This window comes from Mesoplodon mirus, assembly GCF_964341445.2.
Source record: "Mesoplodon mirus genome assembly, chromosome: 19".
Taxonomy (NCBI): Eukaryota; Metazoa; Chordata; class Mammalia; order Artiodactyla; family Ziphiidae; genus Mesoplodon; species Mesoplodon mirus.
In genome coordinates, this window is record NC_138995.1 from 25350693 (window position 1) to 25371835 (window position 21143).

The 21143-nt window shown below is 37.0% G+C and overlaps 1 long non-coding RNA gene across 2 annotated transcripts in view; it reads right to left on the minus strand.

Moving 5' to 3' along the window:
• Nucleotides 1-21143, minus strand: part of LOC309795675 — a 796478-nt gene that overhangs the window by 50170 nt on the left and 725165 nt on the right. For both annotated transcript variants that reach the window (XR_014292311.1, XR_014292312.1), the window contains one exon: nt 20391-20469. This is a non-coding gene — a long non-coding RNA (uncharacterized lncRNA). The remainder of the gene's footprint in view (nt 1-20390; nt 20470-21143) is intronic.

The window sequence follows — 21143 nt, forward strand, 5'->3', positions numbered from 1 at the left end:
TTTTGTCATATCCAAAGAACTGAAGATAGGTTTAGGAGCTTATTTTCCTCATTCTGGAAATTCTGATTACTTCAGTGAGATCCCACATCAATTTCTCACTTTGGCTTAATGTGTCTCTTAGAATGCTTCGAAAGATACATGGGACTTTAAATTGCAACCTTGGTTCTTTTTACCTCTTCATAGTAGAAATAAGCCTTAGCGATTTTTCTTTCTCCTGCCTCTCCCTATTACCTGAGTGCTCTCCTTGTCCAAGGCCACTCTATTCTCACCTGAAGAATAGCACTTATCACTTCCTCAAATGACTCTGGTGAGGGACAATTCTAAAAGATATATAAGAACAATTCCGACCAACAGTGTATGTATAGATAGATAGATAGATAGATACATACATACATACATGCCTATCTACATATATACATACATATACAGGATAGGCTCTGTGTGTATATGCATATAGTTGTTACAAATCTTAAACTCCAAAATGAGACAAACTGAGAATAGAATCTCAATTCTGCTGTCATCTTAGCAGCATGAATGTCAGCCAGGAACAAGCTCCCTAAAATTCAGTCTTCGAATGTGCAGAAGTAATGTTGCCAGCTTTAGAAGTTATTGGAAGAATATAATGATGCAATATAATTAAAAGCAATAGTGGAGACTAATATTACTTATTTAATAATAGTAGCTTTCTTTATATATATATATATAATTTAATTTATTTTTTGGCTGCATGGGGTCTTCGTTGCTGCGTGTGGGCTTCCTCTAGTTGCGGCGAGGGAGGGCTACTCTTCATTGTAGTGCACGGCTTCTCATTGCGGTGGCTTCTCTTGTTGCGGAGCACAGGCTCTAGGTGCGCGGGCTTCAGTAGTTGTGGCTCATGGGCTCTAGAGTGCAGGCTCGGTAGTTGTGGCGCACGGGCTTAGTTGCTCTGCAGCATGTGGAATCTTCCGGGACCAGGTCTCGAACCCATGTCCCCTGCACTGGCAGGCGGATTCTCAACCACTGTGCCACTAAGGACGTCCCAATAATAGCAGCTTTCTAACAGTAAATGACTAACCTATGTGTTAATATCTAGTATTTCCATGTGCAGATTGCATTAACTTGAGTAGGTCTGAATGCAAAGTAATGGGTCAATACTAAATCAGTTTTCATAATGGAGCATTTGTAATACAACCATTTATGCAAACAGGGCATTAAATTCCTTTGTTTTATAAACTCATTGCTATAAACTGAAAATCTTACAAAGAGTGGCAGTGTGTTGCCATTTTAAAGGAACTTGCTTCTCAACACTTTCTCTTGACAGCTGACTATTCTTTCCAATTTCCTGTGATTTACACATCTGTCCATTGTGATGGAGAGCCATGCCGATAAGTGGGCAGAGGTGGGCCATGCATCGAGCTCTGTGACACGCCATTAGCCATCTTCTTTCACTTAATATTATCTGACGAGTCTTGACCAGTTCAATTTTCCCTCTGAACACACTGTGTTTAGTAGAATTAGAATTCCCCGTGCTCTCATGTCATGCTTTATGCTTAGGCAGATTCAAAGTTCTCTCTTCTTAATTCTATTTTAAGTCATTGTAGCTAATTCTCCATTCCTTTTAAATCTCTATACTAAATGAAAGGCAAAACATTTCCACTGGCCTGGATAAAAATTGTCAGTCAGTCTTTCGGAAATTTCAGAGTGCTAACTAAACTATTTTGTAGAATTGTTCAGAATTGTTTAACAATTTGGAACTTTTATCTTTGTTGTTTGCAATATAATTATGAATTCATATTTTAAATATATGTCATTCTAGTTTTGTCAATGGGAAATAATTTCTGTTTATTTTGAAATTCCTTTTTTTTCTAAATCAACATATGGTAGGACTAAGAAAGTTGTAGTGACCCAAGATCAATTCTTTCCAACAGAAAAAAATCTGCAACTTTTTGTTCACAATTGATTTTTGTTTTTGCTTACTAAGATGAAGTTTCCACCATAAAATTAAATGTCTATTTGTAAACAGACACCAACATTTCCCTAATCAGCAATTCTCTCATTATTCAGGATTTCAGAGTAGACAGCTTATTAGGGAAATCAGAGGGTAAATTTTATCAAAAATATATTCTGTTGAGAAATAAACACGGTATAAGTCATAGCATTAATATGCATCTAATAAATATTAGTATCTATTTCTTTCCCTTCCGCCCCCCAGGTTATATCAGTGAACTGTATCTTTTAATGTCTACAATGAGTGTCTGGGGCTTCCCTGGTGGCACAGTGGTTAAGAATCCACCTGCCAATGCAGGGGACACGGGTTCGAGCCCTGGTCTGGGAAGACCCCATATGCCACGGAGCAACTAAGCCCGTGTGCCACAACTACTGAGCCTGTGCTCTAGAGCCTGCGTGCCACAACTACTGAAACCCATGCACCTAGAGCCCATGGTCCACAACAAGATAAGCCACCACGATGAGAAGCCAGCACACCACAACAAAGAGTAGCCACCACTCACTGCAACTAGAGAAAGCCTGTGCACAGCAACAAAGACCCAACACAGCCAAAAATAAATAAATACAATGAGCATCGGAGTTAGTATTTGTTGGTCTCATTCTACACATGAGAAAAATAAGGCAAAAAATAAAATAAAATTAACTTAGCAATGTTATACACATAAAATATTTTGACTTCTGCCTGTTTCCTTCCCAGATCACCCCAGGATATTGAAGGCAATTCTTAGAATTTGGCTGACCATTTTCAGGCATTGAAAACGGCATTGCCTGAAAGGACTCATTTGTAAAATAACAAGAGAAATGATAATAACTACTCAAAAATAACCACAATTGCTGAATGATTTGTAATGATAGCAAGGGAGATCAGTGATCAGATGCCCACAATGACAGTAAGTAGGTCATGCAACAGTTTGCATATTTGCCTATGTGGGTGCAAGTGCGGGTGTGGGTGGGTGAGTGTACATCCCAGTCTTCAATGGCTTTCCATTGAATAAATGGAAATGAAAAAAATTTTAACACTAGCCAGACTTTATCCTACAAATTCCCTTCAATCTCTACTATCATTCACACTGTATTATTGGGACTCATTAAAATATCCTCCTTCTATAGCGGTAATTATGGTTCTCTCCACCCTTGTAGCAGGCCTTTCCCTCCATTCTACCTGTGGAAAACTTAACCTAAATACCAGGTTCTCTTTGAAGCTTTTCTTAAATAGTGTTTTTGTTTCTCCTGGCTACTGCAAGAAGTCAACACAAACTGGCTTAGAACAACATAAATTTATCATCTGAGAGTTCTATAGGTCGGAAGTCTCACTGGGCTAAAATCAAGGTTTTAGTAGGGCTGCATTCCTTCTGGAAGCTCTAAGGGAGAATCCATTTCCTTGCCTTTCCATATTTGAGCGGCTGTCTGAATCCCCTGGCTCATATTCCTTTCTTCCCCATTCATAGTCAGCAGTATAGCCTTTTCAACTACCTCTCTGACTCTGATCCTCTTAGAAAGTCCTTTGTAATTACCTTAAGCCCACCTGAATAATCATGGATAATCTTCCCATCTCAAGATCCTTGATTTATCACATCTGCAAAGTACAAAATATCTTTTGCCATGCAAGGTAATATATATTCACAAGTTCTGAGGATTATAACTTGGGCATCTTTAGGGGAGACAATATTCTACCTACTACAGAGGGAAATCAATCTTGTCTCTGTCATTACATTTCCATTAAGAGTTTATACCACTATTATATTTTAAATTTAACATAGATTTACGGGTGTTGTTTTTAGTTGTGGTTTCACTTCATCTCCTGCCTTCAAAGTTAGAATCCCAGAAGGCATTGAAATCTTATCTCTTCAATTCAACTGGAGATACTTGAGGATATTCCTACCTCCTGGACACGTTTTGATTCCCAGAACATCCGACATGAGTTCAGTTTATTAAATTGAACTTAAAAGTTTTGAGAGAGACTAATTAAACTATGAGTCAGTCAAAGCAAAAGACAATGGAGTTACTTTGTTAAGTGATTTCTGTTACCAGGTAAGACAAGACTGGCAATATCATGAGCCTGAAGGGGTTCAGAATGAGCCTCCTTAAAATGTGGCACTATGTTATGCAGACTGTTTTGAGCTGAAGGCAATCAAGACCCAGCAGACTTAAGAAAAACTTTTACCTGTCCCTTAACTACCTAAAATAATTGAGATAGTGGGTCTGGCCCAGAAAGAGAGTTATTTCCAAGAGATAACTTTTTCTCTGAATGACCTATTTGTATGGCAGAATCAACATCTAATTACCAAACATCTTCTCTCCTTATAGTCCTGTGAATCACCTTCCTCCCCTTTGAATCCCCAGGTCCCTATCCCATTCCTTAGCTCAAGATGGCATATAAGCCTCAATTGCCCAGCTTGTCCTTAGGTCTCATTGTCTTTGTGGAGCCCCTGTATATATATGCAATTAAATATTAATCTGTTAATCTGTCTATGTCAATTTTATTTTTAGACCAGCCAGAGAACCAAGAAGTGTAGAGGAAATTGTTCCTCTCTGAGAAGCCCAATCTGTGGTTTTCAGGAAAACGAAATCTAGAAAGTGAGTTTTGGGGATTGGCATATTTTCTAGAATGGCTGTATTTTCTAGAATAGGATGCAGTCAAACTTTTAGAGGGCACTGCCTATCATAGCTGCTGAGAAAAAATTAGAAAGAAGTCACTTAAGTCTCCTATCTTTAATCCTGATTACCTTCTAAGATCATTCTTGTGACCAGTTGGTGATAACTGCCCCATGTGGAAGGATTTAACCTTCTTTACACTGTAGTCCAAACCCCTGACAATCATAAACTTGCTTGATGCCTATCTTTAGAATTAAAGGAGAGATTAGTCATTAAGGTAATAATATCTTTGTTCTCAATTACTGGAAGGGTGGAGAGCTGTGTTCATTCAGGGACTATGGTTGGGAGAGAGAACAGAGAACAGGCTATAAATTCAATGTACAACAGTTTCTTCAAATTCAGAGAAAAATAAAATTGAATTTTTCCATTGATCATGATCATCACCATGCCTACAACCTATGAACATTTCACAGACAGAGAATCTGAAAGAAAAAGCCAGAAAATAAGAAAAAAAATAAAGGAGTTCCTGCAAGGTAAAATATACTCTGTTTTGAGGAAATAAAGACACAAGATTTTTTAGGTTCAGAGCATTGTGCTATTTGTTTCAAAGACTAATCCCGTGACCTCCTTAAGAGATATTCATTAATATTCTCAATTTTCAAATAGAGATTAAGAGATTAAATAACATGAAAAATATAAGAGCACAAATATGAATTAATAAATATTTAAGTGTCTAAAAATATAACATTATATTATATAAAATTATTATTGTTATATAAAATATAACATTAAGGAAATGCATTAACTTTTAGATGAATTGTTAAATTAGCCATCACAAAATACCTATCACATTGAAAACATGCTATAGGCTAATTTTTCTGACTTTGCAATAACTGTTAATTGGGCACCATGTTTGCTGAGAAAGCATACTCAATTTTAAATTAAATAAGTTACTCATAGCCAAATTACTAGAAAAATAAACTATAAAAATTCTTCTAATTTTTTATAAAAACTGGTATTTTAGAGCTTTTTAATATATTTGATACAATGTAAATTTAGACCTCTAAAAATCAACATTCCTGACTAGAGCCCTCAAGGTTTTAAAATAAAACCTACCTCCTTCTTATTAAATGTATTTTATACTCATTTTAGTTTTAAAAAAGTGATTATTTTATAATTTGATGTACACCAGTTAACAAAATCTAGTAAGCTTGAAGCTCAGTTGCCCAGGAGCAGAATTCTGGACAAAGAAGAAGGATGTTTGATGAGGAGACACAATGATAGTTTTCTGCATAGAAAGGTGTGATAGTTAATTTTATGGGTCAACTAGGTCAATTTTATGGTCAACAGTGACCAGATATGTAGTAAATCATTATTCTGAATGTTTCTGTGAGATGTTTTAAAATGAGATTAATGTTTAAGTTGGTAGACTTTGAGTAAAGCAGATTGTCCTCCCTGATGTGGTGGGCCTCATCAAATCAGTTGAAAGCCTTAATTGAACAAAGACTGGTCTCCTCAAACAAGCAGGAATTCTGACAGCAGATAACCTTTGGACTCAAACTACAGATTTTGGACTTGTCTCCATAATCTTGTGCGCCAATTCCTTAGAATAAATCTCCTTAAATACATATATATACACATCCTATTGGTTCCGTTTCTCTAGAGAACCCTAACACAAAGGGAGAAGAGAATGATTATCCATAAATAAATAAAATCAAAGAGAAACCAATGGGTCACAAATAAGGCATACTATCAAGAGTAGCATATGTCATAAAGGTAAAAAGTGACCTGCCCGGATGAGGCAAAGAAACGAACATGTCTTAGCTACCAAGGATTGTGCTACTTGCTTCAAAATTTAACCCCCATAGTCTCCTTATGAGATATTCATTATCATCTTCAATTTTCAAATAATGATATTGAGGCCTGAGAAGTTAAGTAATATATAGTCTCAAGCAACCACAAAATTTGGGAGAAATGCATAAATTAGACCTTCTTTAGTTTTGTTTTTCTGTCTACCTAGCACCTCAGGCCTTATTTGATTAAACTCCACTCACCCCCCAAGGTCACCACTACCAGTTAACCAGATATTTAGGTATCAATCTCATATATCATGGACAAACTGTTACATTAAACTCAAAGTACATAACTCATATGTTTTACAGTTGAAGGTCCCTAATGGATTTGTACATCACCACTAGTTTATGTGATAAAATTCATGTGAAGTGTCATAAATATAAGTGGCATATATGACATTCAGGTATAGTTTATATGTAGTTCTAAATCACTGCACATGTAGCAAAGTTAATGATTGGAAATTAACATTCTGGGGGTATATTATACCTACAGTCATCATGCTGGGCTCTTGCAATGGAGAGAAACCTTCTCCAGTGGCCCCTCTGTGACTCTGGTTTATTACCTCAATGATTTTGTTGCTTGTTGTAACCCAATATGTATGTTAGTATACCTTAAGGAATAGGTTGTTGTCCGATTTATTAGTTGGAGGACCTTACATTTTTCAATGGTAGGGAAAATTTTATACTGACAATATCCAGAGTTTTTATTGAAGTTATATTAGTCCTATCTATCAGAGAGATGCTAGAAAATCTATAACTCTCACCAAAATGATGCCCATGTGAGCAATTCAGTTTATGAAGTGCAATCTTCTAAGGCAGGCTTAGGGCCCTGTGATTCATTTTTCAACCTATGTGACGTTTAATGATTTTGTCAAAATAAAAACTAATACACAGTTCTATGTCCATCATCAAATTATGCCATTCAATTTACAGCTTAAATCTATGAAAAATGACTTCCAGATATGGAAGTCTGAGAACTGGGAAATAGCTCCAGTCTATGTAATTCTCCCTCCTCTATTGACCCAGATATTTGTAGTGGGTGAGAAGTTATTTGGCTTATTATTACACTGGGAATTTTTCAGAACAGAGTAATGACATTGTTTCATTATGTCAAACATGTAGATATCTACCTAGGGTATACTGTTGGGCCAAAAAAATGATTATTAGAAAAATGAAACTATATAAAACAAGAGGGGAAATTGCTGAAAGGTCCTTATCACCTTGTTTAAATCAATCTTAAATCCCATTTTCTAAACCGTTAAACCATAATTCCCAAACACATTCATTTTTCTTAACCATCATAGTCAGAATATCAAGGAACATTTTTGCAAGTTATTTGCCTGTGTGTGTGTGTTTGTGTGTGTTTGGTGTGAGTGCATACACACGTGGGCATTTTAGAAGGTTGAATATAATTCATATTCTGTTTTCATCTTCTTGTTAGATGTTGTTTTATTAAGAATTAGATATTATTAAACAGGGTCAAGAAAGGTAAACCTTTAGTCATTAAAAAAAAGAAGAAAAATAATTATATAATATATAATTCTTTGGAGAATATGATTTCTACAAATGAAGTTTATGTTGGTTACTTAGACAGTGGAAAACAGTCCTTTTTAAAACAGCCCATTGTGTTTTCACATTTCAGAGGTGATGAATAGCAACCTTACTTTTTCTGGTTAATTTTCTGAGATTCCTTTATTTCCTCTGCCCACAGGGTGAAGTATTTAATATTTGCCAATTATCCTTCCAAGATCGTTTTATGTTGGTCTTTTTTGCATACTACTCTGAGAAATGCAGGGGTTTAGACCTACTATGTAATCCCCTACAGGTATTAAACAAGGTTCAGTTGAAAGGCATTGGAACATATGTTGAGATGCCTCCTGACCATGCATGAAGACATTTTTATTTCAATATTCTGAGAAAGCAAATAAAGCACAGAATGATTCACCAACTAGCCCAGGGCCTCATAGTTAATTAGTTGGGAGTTTAAATTCATACTCAGTCAGATTCAAAAGCCTATGTTCATTATGTAATATCCCACAGCCCCTGGAAGTTGCAGAATTCCAGCTGTAATGGGGTAAAATCACAGACACGTCAGATTTAGCATTTGTCATCAGAATGTTCAGCACAAAAAATCAATCCCTCTCTGCACGCAAGACCCCGCCATTAATCATTTTGCCTTTTTCTCACACCCACAGCACATGACTCAAAAAAGAAGGCTAACACGAGGATGAAATTTACACTTTCAATAATAGGTCTGGATTGTGTAGAACAGATTCACCTCTAATGCTATCCTAATCAAAACTTCTATTGCCAGTAACTAGTCAGAGTTTATCTAGAGAAAGCAGGTAAGTATTAAAAGTTGAATCTTAGGGGACTTCCCTGGCAGTCCAGTGGTTAAGATTCTGTGCTTCAACTGCAAGGGACAGTGTGGAGGAATTAAAAAAAAAGAAGAATCTTAGGATCTCTGTCATCAATAGTGTGGCTTAGGTGGAATGAAATGTTGGGGACTCTGGGATATAAAAGCTGCAACACAAACAAATTAATAGGTCAGCGGCTTTCATAATGGAAGTGCTAATGGAAAAAAAAAGTCATCAGTTCAAGTCAAAAACTACAATAAAGGACATGGAACAAATGGATGCCCAAAGCAGGCCAAGGACAACACCAAAGGAGTTTGGTGTGAAAGGGAAAGGCTACAGAATATAAGTCACAACAAAATATTTTTTTCTGCACTAGATCCCACATCCAACGATTTCAGTTCCATGGGTATTAAAAACATACCGCCCTAGACTTAGACTATTTCACCAAAAGTATAAGTGACACTCAAAATGATTTTAGATGGGGGTTGGATACTAGAACTAAATGCCATCAAATAGCTGAGAAAGTTACATCCTTTTTCTTTCTTTCTCACGTATTCTAATTATATTAATAAAGAAGTCTCCAGTTTTACATTAACATGTCTTTAACACTTTATTAACACTTGTTAATTTCTCTTCCATAGTTTTATAAAGTTTCCTTTTAAGATACGTTTATTTACATTAAAAAGGGAGTCAGGTTAAAGGAAAATAAGTAGAGACTTTATGCAGGCATGGTGAAAATCATGGTGGTGTAATATAATTATTGAACTTGAGAAACAGTATACCTCTAGATGAAATGTTAAAGCATCTGAATCCATTAGCAAAATCTAAGGACTAGTCTATCTCTGGTCATCTCTGAGATTTGTGGGAGGACTGACACTGGAGGGTCAAACACAAGGGCCAGTTGAGGCAAGAAATAACAGGTTTCCATTTATACAATTCATGCCCATCCACTGACTAAATAACAAGCCCTGGATATAAAAATGAATGAGGGGCTTCCCTGGTGGCACAGTGGTTAAGAATCCGCCTGCCAATGCAGGGCACACGTGTTCGAGCCCTGGTCCGGGAAGATCTCACATGCCATGGAGCAGCTAAGCCTGTGCGCCACAACTACTGAGCCTGTGCTTTAGAGCCCACGAGCCACAACTACTGAAGCCTGCACGCCTACAGCCCATGCTTCACAACAAGAGAAGCCACCATAATGAGAAGCCCGCGCACCGCAACAAAGAGTAGCCCCCGCTCGCCGCAACTAGAGAAAGCCCACGTGCAGCAACAAAGACCCAACTCAGCCAAAAATAAACAAATAAATAAATTTATATTAAAAAAATGAATGAGATTAAATTCCTGCCCATCCCTCTGTCCAGTATTGCAGTATGCTTCTTCTTATTTGTTTAGTCTCTCATTGAAATTTTCTGTAGCAAAAACTTTCTAGGGTAGTTCTAACTACTGCAGACAAATGTCTTTCAACCACAGACTGCCTTTCTGTACAGTGAGGTCACTCATAGGATCTCTAATCACTACATAGTATATGCCAGATAAACATCTCTCTTAGAATCTGTCTTCTTCTGAAATATTCTCAGTTCCTTCCATCATTTCTCAGTTTCACCTTCGTCATCTTGATACCTCATCACTAAACGAATTCCAATTTCCCCATATTTTTAAAGTATTACAGCCAGAACTGAATTCAACATTTCAGGTCTAGCAATATTATTTTATGGATGTTATCAATTGAGCACTAATACAGAAAATGTTCTCTACTTTTGCTTCAGCCCAAGATCGCACTAGCTTTGTGTATTCTACTGATGACTCTGAATGAAATGATTGTTACTTGTTTTCTTAAAAGTGTGGATACTGAATGCATCTTAAGTAATTATTTTTTTTAAGCTTATGAGTTATGTAATTAGAAAACTAACAAAAGACCACCCCCACCAACAAACACACATTCTTTACCAATTTCCTCTCAATTTCTCAGGTAATATAAATAAACAAAAAGAGGGGCCACATAGATAGCAGAATATTAGATTTATTGGTTATATGGCTCTTTATTTTTCATGAGAATTTTTCTGAAGACCTCATACAGCATGAGAGAGAGATTTCTTGTTTCTTGTTACACCAGTTCCTTCCTCTTCCAACATACCTAATCACTCACATGTATGTGCAAATGCCCTTTTTGTTACTGGTGGGGCAGAGGAGAGGGAGTAAAACTGGCAGAGAAATCACTTGTTGATGCAGCGTTTACCCTTTGTCATGATACAGTTCTCCAATACTGTCCTGGCAGGACTGCAGATTAGTTCCTAAACCTCGAAAAGAACAGACATCTAATTTTCTACCGAACAGAGGAAGACAACACTCCTTTTTCAGCTATACCTTTATTTACAAAGGACTGTGATGTGGGTGCTAGTCCTGGATGGCAGTGTCTTTATCGCAGAGAGTCTGCTCAATTAGCAGAGGAAAAAATATATATATATATGTATACACACACACACACACACACACACACACACACACACATATATTTTTTAATGTAGATAAGGGGACATTCACAGACATTCTGCCTCCAGGTACTATGACCAAGATTAGGCCAGTCCTTCTCCAACTTTAATTTGCATACAAATCACCAGAGGATCTTATTAAAATGCAGATGTGGATTTCCTGCTTCTGGGGTGAGACCCCAGAGTCTGCATTCCTAACAAACTTGTTTTAGGAAAAGCCATGATACTGGTCTAGAGACCACTTGATTGTTAAGGGATTAAGAGAAACATTAGCAGATTAAAAGTTTCCGACATTTGTTTCCAATGCAATTTTTTTATTAGACTACCTTAGATTTCATTTACCCAATAAATATGTATGGAGCATCTGCAATGTTCCAGGCCCTGCTTTAGTTGATGGGCATTCAGTAGTAATATTTTTCCCAGTGCCCTTTAGGTGTAGGTTCAAAATGTAGGTCTCTCCTTTAAGACCTCATTGCAGTGGGGCAAGCATTTCTAATACAGCTTTGACATTAAGGTTAAGAACAAGGACCTTAAGAATTAGAAAGACTTAATTTGAAAGCTGGCTCTGTCACTTCATTCACTTGCCACCTTGGGTAGATTAACAAAATTCTGAGCCTCAGTTTTCTCATCTATGATGAATTAAAAGAGGAATTAAAAGATATAATATTTTAAAGCATTAGTAGTATCTGACATGAGTAATATATTTTTTAAAAATTCCAATTATTATTATTATTGTCCCAGTTCTGGTATTCACTGAGCCGTAGAGTAAAGCAGAACCTGCAGGCACAGACACACTTAGATGTAATCCCTGAGGGGTTAGGGCTGAGGGGGGTGCTAACAAATAACAATGTTGGAGGATCCTGAAAATAGGTCCTTAGAGGTATTCACTTCCCCATTCCAGAGATCTTCGTGTGCATGAAAATTGTTTTTTCTGTAATGACAAAAATGCCTATATCTGAACTGGAGCCACTTGTGCAGACAAGTCTACATTCCATACAAGCAAAGGAAAGAGACATACAGGAAGGAGTTGAGAAGGATACCAAATCATCCAAAGAGATTTCACAGAGTGTATAGCTCCAGGGAAACAGGGTACTTTCTATACTGGGGGTAAAATACTGTGGGGAGTGGAAACCTCAAAGGGCAAAGGATAGTCCTTCTAGCAGAAGGCAGAATTAGAAAGATGGAGGGAGAGAGGTGGAAGGAACACTGTCACTAGAACTGGGGGAAAAGGGACTTGGATATCAACTTCTAGCAATACTCCAGTTGCTGACCTACCAAGTCACCAGTTTGAAGATCCTGAAAGTTTTCCTTAATTGAGGAAAATTGATGAAAGGAGAGTGATGAGAGTCATTCTGTGGTGGAATGAATGGTGAAAGAAATCTAAGCTGCAGTGCTCAACACTTATGCAAATGGACCACTTGAATAAGGAAGCACCTTGTTCTGTGCCAAGCTGCTTGTTTGCATGAAACACATTCATTTTAAGGGTTATTAAAACGCCATGGTGTTTAGATTGTAGGCTAGAGAAATATGTAGTTAGACCAGAGCACGGGGAAAAAAAAAATTAAGAACATGTGTCAAAAGAAATATCCATTTATTATTTCTGAGGGCAGTTAGAAATCACAGTCTGGGGACAAGAACTGTGATAATTTTATATAATTCTGAAATACTTGTCACTTCGTCATATTATAGTTTTGACAGTATCTATAATACTTTCCCTTATTAATCAGAGAGAGAGAGAGGGAGGGAGGGAGGAAGGGGGTAAGGAAGGAAGGAAGGAAGGAAGGAAGGAAAGAGAAAAAGATACATAAGCTTGTCTGTCTAGACGAGCACAGGAAAGAAGAGGTAAGAGACTGTATTCTGATCTGATGCCAAGTTTGGAAGGGCAGGAAAGGATGATGCAAGAGTGAATGGCCAAAGGACAGATAAGTAAGCTTGGAAAAAAATTAAGTCAGGTTAAACACTTGCGGCAGTAGGAAGAAAACTAGAAGCTGCATTAGACTTGATAAAGGTGCTTAGCTGGAGAGAGGCTCTGTTGTTTTGAAATCTCCTGCTTCCGCAGAGCTGAAAACCATTCCTGAGGAGCTTGACGGACAAAAGATCAGCAAGAAGGCCGAGCGTTACTGACAGCAGCAATTAGAGACCCATAAGCTAGACTAGGAAAAACCTGAATTCGTAAGGAGAATGAACTTCTGCTCTTGTCTTCATTTGCCTTTCTGATCTTACAGTGGAGTACAAGCGTATGAAGGACTTTAAGAGACTGTGGCCACATGGTGAAATGTCAGAGCGCTTGGCAACTGTCAGCCTCCTTGAAGGGTATTTCTCCCCTAGGCTCATTAATCTTACCACGACAATATCTTGTGTTAACTGGCATTTTGGAAACGTCCCCATTACTGCTTTCTGATAATCACCCAAAGTGAATTAGTGTTCCCTAGTGTGACTTTCCCGTGCCTTTTCTTGTAACCAGCTATGACTGCACCAACATTAAATGGGTGGAAAAATGGAAAAGGTGACTCTGCAATTTTTTTTCCTTTGACTCTTCTGAAAATGTCATGTCCTCAGTTGGAAGCTTTGAGAGGTCCTTTTACTTCCTGTCTCAGCATAATAAACCACATCTATCTTTTTTCATATCTGCCTTTTTTCATGGTTTCATTTGGGCTGGGTCCAAATTAAAGTGGAGGGAGAGGCACTGCTTTCACAGTAAATTGAGGTCGGGGGAAGACATATGAATTGAATAAATGAGGTGCAGTAAAGACATGTAATGTGATTAATATAATGCACTTGAATGCACTGTTTTAAGAATTCCCATTCTTGTTTTTTATTTTTTTGGCTTTTATGGTCTACATTTTAAAAGCACTACCAAAGAAAATGTCATCTTCATTATAAAGAAGAAAGGGGTAATCTGGAGAAAATGTCTGAAATGCAGTTACATTACTGTATAAACAACTGTGTTGTACTTATTTTATTGCCTACTCTTTAAAATTTTATTTCTGAACTTCAGGCACATTCTGTCTTTGTGAAAGAAAAAATTACAGAAAAAGTGACCTGGTAGTTTACCTAGTCTCTATGGTCGCATCCAATGGGAACGGAACATCCAAATCAGAAACAACTTGTGTCATCAATAATTAAGTTTAGATTGACTGAACAGCCAAACTTCCTTTTAACTCCTTGCCTTCCTCAATGATAGACACAGGCTCAAGATTTTTCAAATATCTTATACCTGTAAATTAATAGCCATATGTTCTATCAAATTAAAATATGGTAATAATTATGGTTTCTAGAGAAGACAGTGGGAAGTATTAGTCACACACATTTTGCATTATGCTTTAGAATTGGCACACCTCTTTAACCTTTGCTTTGCATTTTATCCTCTCCTCAGTGGAAATCAATAACGGAATCCCATTGTGCAGGTAAGAAAAATGGAATTGCTTAAGGCCAAACAGCTACTATGAAAAGAAGCTGAAACTCAGAAACATAACTTGTCCAGTGAGCTAAAAGTTGTCTCCTGCATTATCTGGATCATTCTTCAAAAGAAGTGTCATAAAGAAGGTACTTGAAGATACTCATTCTACAGATGAGAAACAAAAAAACCACAATGACAACAACAAAGTAATTGGTTCATTCAACTAATAATATTTAAAGGAGATTTAAATTTAATTTGGCTTCATTTTAAGTCTTAGGTTCTTCCCTCTATATCATGGGGAGAGATGAGTATATTCTCCTTCAATGCACTGAGGATTGGTAAAACAAACAAACAAACCATAAGGAGCACAATATAGTGGCTAAACATGCCAATATTGGAATCAGATCTCCACAGTAAAAATGCCAGTTCCCCTCCAGCTTGTCCTTGGTGCAGTTTACTTAATTTGTCTATGTCAGCATTCTTGCCTATACAATGGAACTGCAGATACATATCCTCTTATAAACAACCAATAACATACTGCATGCAAGCACTTGACACAGTGTCTGGTGCATAGTGTACAGTCAATAAAAGTTTGCTATGAGATGCATGATAATAATTATGCTTTCTATTTTCCCTTCAGCATAGTCTAGAATCTAGTACTATTTAGGATTTAAGTCAGTACCATGATTCAACACACCCCTCTCCTCTGAACGGCAACATACCAGCCATACTGTAACCCTAGGATGTCTCCACTAATGTATTATCCAATGCCTTGGAGAGACATGACTGAATCATGTTTGCTGAGAGAAGTCCGTGTACTAAGCACAGACACATTTACCAAAAAGGGAATGAAGCTTATATTTTAGCGCTCTTCATCTGCATGTGCCCATTATCTACAGAGAGGGCAATGCAGTAGTCACATGGTCATATTTTTATAAAATTTACAAAGTAAGACATTTTAACTTCAAGTAGTCACCTTTGCATTCATAATTTTATATTCTTTATCTTAAAGAAGCCTTCACTCATATGATGAAAACTTCAAGACCTACGAAACATACATCTCTTCTAGAATACCTCCCTTATATATAGAAATTAGGCTAAGACCATTGTTTCTTTCCTTCCCAATCCCCACCATTGTCTCACTTCTCCCTTGGGTTAGAGTTGAGGTGTCCTGTGGATATTTTGGGATCCAGCTAACTAGAAACTGTGCTGGGGGACTATGTAGATTTAGCAGAATCTGCTTATGTGGTTCAGTTGCTCTGTATGTGGTAGTTATTGCTAGCTGTCTCAGTAAAGGGATTTCCAAAGGTTTATATCACTGATAGGCGGTATCATGATGTAAATGCATGCTATATCCCCCAGCACCAGCATGTGATAAAAGAGGAAAAGAAAAGATTTCGAATTTAAAGCTTGGCGGAATATTCCTCCAACCAACACACGTGCAACTTTTTAAAAAATGGATTTAGTTCTACTGAAGCCTAGTCAAATCATAGTTTTTACCCTATCAAGAATATACTTTGTAATTCAAGAAAAGTGAATAAAAATAAACAATCCTTGCTAGAAGACTGAAATTAACATTCTATTCACTCTATAAAATGTAATAATCTAAAACCACCATAAGATTGCAGCCAAATAATTTAGTGAACAAAAAGTATCATGGAAGTGTTTCAATAAGTTAATTAATTAAAAATATGTTATTCTTCTGCATTATGTGGTACTTATAATCTTTTTTTCAATTTATAATCTGTTGTGACTTCTTCTTTTTTTTTTTTTGCGGTACGCAGGCCTCTCACTGTTGTGGCCTCTCCTGTTGCAGAGCACAGGCTCCAGATGTGCAGGCTCAGTGGCCATGGCTCACGGGCCCAGTCGCCCCGCGGCATGTGGGATCCTCCCGGGACCGGGGCACGAACCCGTGTCTCCTGCATCGGCAGGCGGACTCTCAACCACTGCACCACCAGGGAAGCCCACTCATTGTGGTTTTGATTTGTACTTTCCTCATGAGTAGAGATGTTAAGCACTTTTTCATAGTCATTTGAAAGTGTCTATTTAATTTCTTTGCCCATTTTTAATCAGGTTATTTGTATTTTTGGTATTCAGTTGTATGAGTTCCTTATATATTTTGGATATGAACCCCTCATTGGATATATAGTTTGCAAATATTTGTTCCCATTTCATAGGTTGCTTTTTCATTTTTTAATAAATTTATTTATTTATTTATGGCTGTTTTGGGTCTTCGTTGCTGTGCATGAGCTTTTCTCTAGTTGCGGTGAGTGGGGGCTACCCTTCGTTGTGGTGCATGGGCTTCTCATTGCGGTGGCTTCTCTTTTTGCAGAGCACGGGCTCTAGGTGCACGGGCTTCAGTAGTTGTGGCTCGCGGGCTCTAGAATGCAGGCTCAGTAGTTGTGGTGCACGGGCTTAGTTGCTCCGCTGCATGTGGGATCTTCCTGGACCAGGGATTGAATCCATGTCCCCTGCATTGGCAGGTGGATTCTTAACCACTGCACAACCAGGGAAGTCCCTGTCTTTTCATTTTTGTAGATTTGGGTTTTTTTCTCTCAGCAGCTTTTTAGTTTGATATAATCCTACTTGTCCATTTTTACTTTTGTTGCCTATGCTCTTGGTGTCATATCTAAAAAATTATTGCCAAGAATGATGTTAAGAAAAATTTTTCCTACGTTTTCTTCTAGGAGTTTTGTGCTTTCATATCTTATGTTTAATTATTTAATCCATTTTGCATTGATTTTTGTATATGGTGTTTGAAAGGTCCAACTTCATTCTTCTGCATATAGATATCTAGTTTTCCTGACACCGTTTGTTGAAGAGACTATCCTTTCCCCATTGTGTGTTTTGGCACCGCTGTTGAAGATCAGTTGACTGATAAGGTGCTGGTTTATTTCTATGTTCTGTATTCTGTAACATTGGTCTATTTATCTGTTTTTATGCCAGTATCATACTTTTTTGAATTTTTATTTTTATTGAAGCATAGTTGATTTACAATGTTGTGGTAGTTTCAGGTGTACAGCAAAGTGATTCAGATATATATATATATATGTGTGTGTGTGTTTGTGTATGTATATATATATGTGTGTGTGTATATATATATATAAATATTCTTTCTCAGATTCTTCTCCCTTAGAGGTTATTACAAAATATTGAGTATAGTTCCCTGTGCTACACAGTATGTCCTTGTTGGTTATCTATTTTACACATAGAGTATGTATATGTTAATCCCAAACTCCTAAATTATCCCACCCTCTCCTTGCCTTTTGGTAATCATAAGCTTGTTTTCTATATCTTTGGGTCTATTTCTGTTCTGTACATAAGTTCATTTGTATCATTTTTTTTTAGATTCCACATATAAGCAATATCATATGATATTTGTCTTTCTCTGTCTGGCTTACTTCACTTAGTTTGATAATCTCTAGGTCCATCCATGTTGCTTCCAATGGCAAAATTTCATTCTTCTTATGGCTGAGTAATATTCCATTGCATATATATACCACATCTTCTTTATCCATTCATCTGTCAGTGGACATTTAGGTTGCTTCCATGTCTTGACTACTGTAAACAGTGCTGCAATGAACGTTGGGTGCGTGTATCTTTTCAAATTATGGTTTTCTAAGGATATATCCCCAGGAGTGGGACTGCCAGATCATATGGTAGTTCTACTTTTAGGTTTTTAAGGAATCTCCATACTGTTCTCCATAGTTGCTGTACCAATTTACATTCCCACCAACAGTGTAGGAGGGTTCCTTTTTCTCATTGCACTCTCTAGTATTTATTGTTTGTAGACTTTTTGATGATGACCATTTTGACCGGTGTGAGGTGGTACCTCATTATAGTTTTGATTTGCATTTCTCTATTAATTAGCAATGCTGAGCATTTGTTCATGTGCCTCTTGGCCATCTGTATGTCTTCTTTGGAGAAATGTCTATTTTGGTGTTCTGACATTTTTTGATTGGGTTGTTTGTTTGTTTTGATATTGAGCTGCATGAGCTGTTTGTATATTTTGGAGATTAATCCTTTGTCGGTCACATCATGTGAAAATACTTTCTCCCATGCTGTAGGTTGTCTTTTTGTTTTGTTCATGGTTCCTTTGCTGTGCAAAAGCTTTTAAGTTTAATTAGGTCCCATTTGTTTATTTTTGGTTTTATTTCCATTATTCTGGGAGATGGATCTAAAAATATATTGCTGAGATTTATGACAAAGTGTGTTCTGCCTGCGTTTTCCTCTAGGACCTTACATTTAGGTCTTTAATCCATTTTGAGTTTAGTTTTGTGTATGGTGTTAGAGAATGTTCTACTTCAATTATTTTACATGTAGTGGTCCAGTTTTCCCAGCATCATTTATTCAACACTCATTTATGATTAAAAACACCCCAACTCTCCAGCAAGTGGGCATAGAGGGGAACATACCTCAACATAATAATGACCATGAATGACAAACTCATAGCTAACATCATATGCAACAGTGAAAAGCTGAAAGCATTTCCTCTAAGATCAGAAACAAGACACTCTCACCACTTTTATCCAGCAGAGTTTTGAAAGTTCTAGTCACAGCAATCAGAGAAAAGAAATAAAAGAAATCCAGGAAAAGAAGAAGTAAAACTATCACTGTTTGCAGATGATGTGATACTACACATAGAAAATTCTAAAGGCACTACCAGAAAACTACTAGAGCTCATCAATGGATTCAGTAAAGTTGCAGGATCCAAAATTAATACACAGAAATCTGTTGCATTCCTATACACTAACAACAAAATATCAGAAAGAGAAATGAAGGAAACAATTCCATTTACCATCGCAACAAAAAGAATAAAATAACTAGGAATATACCTACCTAAGGAGGCAAAGCCCTTTACTATGAAAACAATAAGATGCTGATGAAAGAAATCAAAGATGACACAAACAAATGGAAAGATATACCATGTTCTTGGATTGGAAGAATCAATATTGTCAAAATGACTATACTACTCAAGACAATCTACAGATTCAGTGCAATCTCTATCAAATTACCAATGGAATTTTTCACAGAACTAGAACAAAAAAAATTAAATTTGTATGGAAACACAAAAGACCCCGAATAGCCAAGCAATCTTGAGAAAGAGAAACGGAGCTGAAGGAGTCAAGCCCCCTGACTTCACAGACTGTACAACAAAGCTGAAGTCATCAAAACAGTATGGTACTGGCACAAAAACAGAAATATAGATCAATAGAATAGGATAGATAGCCCAGAAATAAACCCATGCACCTATGCTCAATTAATCCATGACAAAGAAGGCAAGAATATACAATGGAGTATCATACTGTTTTGATTACTGTAGTTTGTAATATAGTTTGAAGTCAGTAAGTGTGGTACCTCTAGCTTTGTTCTTCTTAATCAAGGTTGCTTTGGCTATTGGGAGCCTTTCGTAGCTACATATCAGTTTTAGCGTTCTTTTTTCTATTTATGTAAAAATTCAATAAAGCTTTTTTTTTTTTTTTAAAAAGAGAAATGTAACTTTAAAATAAACTACAACAAAAACCTGTATGAATATGTTGTTTGCTTTGCTTAAACATTGTCCTTGACTTCTAGTCACCACAGCTTAAACAAAGATGCTTTTTGTTCAAGTGCCTGATTCTTGTTTTAGCCTTAATTCCTCCTATTTCTCTTCTTACTATAACACTCTAAGTTCAAGCGATTAACAATGTTTATAGGTGCCTATACTTACCTTGTCATTTCATGTTGGTTTCAAATCTTTATTCATGTTGCTTCTCATCAATTCAATGTTCTTCTTCCCTTTTGCACAACTGAGAAACAAGGATATAGGCAAAGTCAATCTCAGTAGTCAACTGCTCTGGAAATAGACTTCCTACCCCCAAGAAACATTATGTTCTTTTTACTCCATAATAACAGTATATTTATTTATTTTTTGAACTCATTGCTTTTAGTGCCTCTATTTGACATACTAGTCTTTTCCACTATATTAAAATCTTCTTAGGGCATGAACCACATATACTTTGTGTTTATAGGGCTAACATTGAGCTCAACCCATTGTAGGTACTCATTTCGTCCTAAATTACTTATGCTCTGTCAATAGAATATGGTTTAGCAGTTAAATCCCTCTGTCTGAAGGGCCAGATAACTCATTGTAAAATAGTTTTTTTCAAACTCGATACAAATGCATCAGACAGGCCATATTTTTAACAGCTGAACAGAGAAACAAAAAAAGAAATGTCTCTGCCTGTAGGCCATTTTGATGTTGGAATCTTCTTGCCAGCAAAGTTCCCAATTAATGTTCAAGAAAAGCTATTTGGGGCTTCCCTGGTGGTGCAGTGGTTGAGAATCTGCCTGCCAATGCAGGGGACATGGGTTCGAGCCCTGGTCTGGGAAGATCCCACATGCCGCGGAGCAGCTAGCCCCGTGAGCCACAATTACTGAGCCTGTGCGTCTGGAGCCTGTGCTCCGCAACAAGAGAGGCCGC